We start from the raw sequence: 6436 nt of genomic DNA on the forward strand, positions 1-6436 counted from the left end.
GTTTTGGGAAACTGTACAAATTGGCTAAAGCAATGCTTCTGATTATTTTATCACTAAAATTTTGTGATGTTACGAGATGACACCAATTTTCCGTTCTTCAAAATCTATTTTCTATATTTTATGAGAAATGTTTAAAAACTGACGCGCGAGCAGAAATTTCTATAACGAACCTGAACTTGATCCTTTCTGATATTGGACTTTTAATTATCGTATGAGGCTTGGGCCAGACTTTTTGGAATAGATTTTAAGTATAGTTAAGAGTTGATCATAATTTTATGAATTATGTGCTATGTGCTATAGATGTATCTCTTTACGACGTACGAATTTCTAAGGAATGCTCTAAGATGAGGAAAATGCGATTTGCTAAACTATGAGCTATAACATGTTATATGACCTAGGTTTGACTTGTTGACCATGTTTGCATGACCTACTGAGATGTTTGACTTTAGTTGAACACTTTGACCGAGTTGACTTTAGGGTTGACTTTGGTTGACTTGCTTGGATTAGTTGACTTTTACTTGTTCGTTGAGTCAGTCTGAGCACTAGGACTTTGCGTACACTATGGGTTAACATTATGACCTACATGTGTATACTTAAGATGACCTATTTGACTAGGTTATATTGTTCGATCATGATTGTTCGACTACAGTACGATTTGCTAAGATATTTCAGTGCTTTTGCTAAGGTGAGTCTACAGTCCCTACTACGTTTTTACGGGGATGAGATGCATGATTTTTACAAATGTTTTACATGTTTGGCACAAGTAACTTACTAAGATTATACATATGATTTCAGATCAAAAATCCCTTAGCTTGATTATTTTAGTTACTCTGTAAGCTCGACTTATAGGGACAGTACCGTTAGGTTTGACAAACCTCACCGCAACGTTAAACAGGTGCATATATAGTTGTTACACATACACTTGATCGATGTATCACTAGTATAGGGTAAACTGAAGACGTGGGCTCGGCCTACGCAAAGGTTAAAGCTTTATAATCAAGTGCTCATGATAAGTGTATATTATTACGAAGCTTTTTAGAAATCTCGTGGCCTAACTTACGATGAATGTTACTTAAAGATGATGTTTATAAAGTTAAAACTAGACATGTTAATGTCTACAAACAGATGAAATGAAAAGAACTTTTTGAAGTCACTCACAGTTGAAACTTGACATCTTACAAACAGTTTATTACTTAGCATTTGCTATACGCAAACTTTTGAGATTAAACCTTAGCGGTTTAATCAGATAAACGATTTTGAGAAATGATTTTCAACAAACGATTTATGGAAACTGTTTTATGAAACATACGAGAACTATTTACTCAAACCTGTAGATTCACTCAACTTTATGTTGATCCGTTTTGCATGTTTTATCTCAGGTATTAGTTGCTTCCGCTGTAGAACATTGCTGTTATATAGATTTCAAGCCAAGCATTGAGACCAGAGTTAATACCCCGTTAGTGGATTCTGACAGGGTATTACATTTGGTATCAGAGCTTTGGCTATAGGGAACTAGGATACATTAGTTGAAATGTCCCGTTCTTAATGATTAAAAACGTTCCATATTAATTGATTTCGTTGCGAGGTTTTGACCTCTATATGAGACGTTTTTCAAAGACTGCATTCATTTTTAAAACAAACCATAACCTTTATTTCATCAATAAAGGTTTAAAAAGCTTTACGTAGATTATCATATAATGATAATCTAAAATATCCTATTTACACACGACCATTACATAATGGTTTACAATACAAATATTTTACATCGAAATAAGTTTCTTGAATGCAGTTTTTACACAATATCATACAAGCATGGACTCCAAATCTTGTCCTTATTTAAGTATGCGACAGCGGAAGATCTTAATAATCACCTGAGAATAAACATGCTTTAAACGTCAACAAAAATGTTGGTGTGTTATAGGTTTAATTTCTATATTTATCAAATCATAATAATAGACCACAAGATTTCATTTTTCATAACAACCATCTCAAATCAGGCATTTAGCAAACTGCAGAGATAAAAATCATTCATATGTCGAACACCTGATAGCCGACCTTAACAACATGCATAAAGAATATCCCCATCATTCCGGAACTCTCATCGGAATGATAAATCGAAGTACTAAAGCACCCCGTATCGAGTGAGGCTTGTTGGGCCAAAAAGATCTATCTTTAGGATTCGCGTCAATTGGTGTCAAAACACCAATTCTTAGGCTACCAAGCTAAAAAGGGGTATATTCAGTTCGATAAATTCAACATAGAATGTAGTTTCGATTACTTGTGTCTATTTTGTAAAACAATTATAAACTGCATGTATTCTCATCCCAAAATAATAGATTTTTAAAAATGGGACTATAACTCATTTTCACCGATTATCACTTCGTCGAGAATTAGACTTGGCCATGGGTTGATTCACGAACCTATAACAATATATACATATATCAAAATATGATCAAAATATATTCATAATATTTTCTTTATTACGTGTTGATGATTTAAGTTGTTTAGTTAGCGGTCCAACGTTAGAAGTCCACAATTGATCGTACATGAATAATTTAATATATATCTTGAATCAATCCACGACCCAGTATATACATATCTCAGTATTGATCACAACTCAAACTATATATATATTTTGGAATCAACCTCAACCCTGTATAGCTAACTCCAACATTCACATATAGAGTGTCTATGGTTGTTCCGCAATATATATATAGATGTGTCGACATGATAGGTCGAAACATTGTATACGTGTCTATGGTATCTCAAGATTACATAATATACAATATAAGTTGATAAAGTTATGGTTGGAATAGATTTGTTACAAATTTTCACGTAGCTAAAATGGGTGATTTTTACCAATTTTGTTTTACCCGTCATTTCTTCGTTTCAAATCCGTTTTGAGTGATTCCAGTGGATATGGTTTCTTATTAAACTTAAATTATGAAACTAAACAGAAAAAGTATAAGTTTATAGTTGGAAATACAAGTTACAAGTCATTTTTGAAAGAGGTAGTCAGTTCCGTCGAAAGTACGACATCTTGATGACTATTTTGAAAAACATACTTTCACTTTGAGTTTAACCATAATTTTTGGATATAGTTTCATGTTTATAAGAAAAATCATTTTCTCAGAAGTATAGCTTTTAAATCAAAGTTTTTCATAGTTTTTAATTATCCAAACCAAAACAGCACCGGTTGTACTACGACGGCGTATATCCGGTTTTATGGTGTTTATCGTGTTTTCAAGTTTCAAATCATTAAGTTAGCATATCATATGGATATAGAACATATGTTTAGTTGATTTTAAAAGTTGAGTTAGAAGGATTAACTTTATTTGTGAACAAGTTTAGAATTAACTAAACTATGTTCTAGTGATTACAAGTTTACAACTTCGAATATGATAACTTTTTATGTATGAATTGAATGATGTTAAGAACATTATTACTACCTCAAGTTTTCTGGATAAACCTACTGGAAATGAGAAAAATGGATCTAGCTTCAAAGGATCCTCGGATGACTTGAAAGTTCTTGAAGCAGAATCATGACACGAAAACAAGTTCAAGTAAGATTTTCACTCGGAATAAGATTGTTATAGTTATAGAAATTGAATTAAAGTTTGAATATGATTATTAACTTGAATTAGAAAGATAAACTACTGTAAGTAACAAAGGTTTCTTGATCTTGGATGATTACTTGGAATGAATTTGCAAGATTAGAAGTAAGCTAGCAAACTTGAAAGTGTTGTTGGTGTGTTCTTGAGTAGTTGTTTTATAACTTGGTTTATGTATGGATTTATGAACTAGATTGAGTTAGATTTTGTTGAAGATGATGAAGAACACTTAGAACAAATGAAGAACACTTGAGAGAGAGTAATTTGATTCATAAAAATTGAAAAATGGAAGTGATAAGAATGATGATGAAAAACGTGGCTATGGTACTCCATATAAGTCACATTAGTTTGTAATTTTGTGTAATAATTCTAGCTAATTGCCAAATGATGGTTCCCACAAGGTTAGGTAGCTCACATGGACTGCTAAAGAGCAGATTTTTATGTGTATATACTAATAGTAAATACATCTAGAAGCTGTGTATTCTACGAGTACGAATACGGGTACATACGTGTAGAATTGTTGATGAAAATGAATGAGAATGTAATTGCAAGTATTTTTGTTAACTGGAAGTACTTTGATATATGTATTGAAGTCTTTCAAAAGTGTTCAAATACATTTAAATACATTACATGTATATACATTTTAATGAATTCGTTTAGCCATCGATAGTCGTTACATGTAAGTGTTGTTTTGAAACCTTTAAGTTAACGATCTCATTTAATGTTGTTAATCCATTATTTATTATATCTAATGAGATGTTAAATTATTATATTATCATGTTAACATGATATATTAATATATCTTAATATGATATATATACATTAAAATATCGTTACAACGATAATCGTTACGTATATGTCTCGTTTCGAAATCCTTAAGTTAATAGTCTTGTTTTTACTTATGTAGTTCATTGTTAACACACTTAATGATATATTTAATTATCATTTTATCATGTTAAATATAGTGTAATAATATCTTAATATGATTCATATATATTTAATAAGGCGTTGTTATAACGATAATCGTTATATATATCATTTCGAGTTTCTTACGTCAATAGTCTCATTTTTATATATATAACTCATTGTTACTATATTTAATGAGATACTTGATTATCATTATATCATGTTAGACATATATATTTATTCATATATGTATCATCATGTCATATACAACTTATAGCGTTCGTGAATCATCGGTCAAATTGGGTGGTCAAACGTTTACATAATTTTCGTTTCAATTAACCAAGTCTTAACAAGTTTGATTGCTTAACATGTTGGAAACATTTAATCATGCAAATATAGTTTTTATTTAATATACAATCATGGAAAAGTTTGGGTCACTACAGTACCTACCCGTTAAATAAATTTCGTCCCAAAATTTTAAGCGATTGAAGGTGTTGGCTCGTCTTCTGGAAATAAGTGCGGGTATTTCTTTTTCATCTGATCTTCACGTTCCCAGGTGAACTCGGGTCCTCTACGAGCATTCCATCACTGCTGGACACGACTGATCGCTACTTTCTCACTGCTTGTCATTACTAGTTACTACTTAATGCCACCCATTGCTACTTACCACTACTAAATACTACTCATCTTTACTAGCACCTCCATGATTTACTACTAGCTACTATGCATCACGACTCATTTATGATATATCTTTAGAGGATGAAGTCCATGTAACAGCTATAGTGACCCGAACTTTTCCATGTTTATATATATATTAAATGAAATTGTTATTTACATGATTAAGTGTTTCCAACATGTTAAGCAATCAAACTTGTTAAGACTTGATTAATTGAAATAGGTTTCATATAGACAATTGACCACCCAAGTTGACCGGTGATTCACGAACGTTAAAACTTGTAAAAACTATACGATGACATATATATGGTTATATATATAGTTAACATGATTTTATTATAAGTATGTATCTCATTAGGTATTTTAACAATGAGTTATATACATAAAAATGAGACTACTAATTTAAGAAACTCGAAAACGATATATATAACGATTATCGTTATAACAACGTCTTACTAGGTACATATGAATCATATTAAGATATTGATACACTTGGTTAATTATGTTAAATGATAAGTAAATATATTATTAAGTGTATTAACAATGAAATACATATGTAAAAATAAGACTACTAACTTAATGATTTCGAAACGAGACATATATGTAACGATTATCGTTGTAACGACATTTAACTGTATATATATCATACTAAGATATATTATATATCATAATATCATGATAATATAACAATTTAACATCTCATTTGTTATAATAAACAATGGGTTAACAACATTCAACAAGATCGTTAACCTAAAGGTTTTAAAACAACATTTACATGTAACGACTAACGATGACTTAACGACTCAGTTAAAATGTATATACATGTAGTGTTTTAATATGTATTCATACACTTTTGAAAGACTTCAAGACACTTATCAAAATACTTCTACTTAACAAAAATGCTTACAATTACATCCTCGTTCAGTTTCATCAACAATTCTACTGGTATGCACCCGTATTCGTACTCGTACAATACATAGCTTTTAGATGTATGTACTATTGGTATATACACTCCAATGATCAGATCTTAGCAGCCCATGTGAGTCACCTAACACATGTGAAAACCATCATTTGGCAACTAGCATGAAATATCTCATAAAATTACAAAAATATGAGTAATCATTCATGACTTATTTACATGAAAACAAAATTACATATCCTTTATATCTAATCCATACACCAACAACTAAAAACACCTACAAACACTTTCATTCTTCAATTTTCTTCATCTAATTGATCTCTCT

This window comes from Rutidosis leptorrhynchoides, chromosome 2, assembly GCF_046630445.1.
Source record: "Rutidosis leptorrhynchoides isolate AG116_Rl617_1_P2 chromosome 2, CSIRO_AGI_Rlap_v1, whole genome shotgun sequence".
NCBI classification, from domain to species: domain Eukaryota; kingdom Viridiplantae; phylum Streptophyta; class Magnoliopsida; order Asterales; family Asteraceae; genus Rutidosis; species Rutidosis leptorrhynchoides.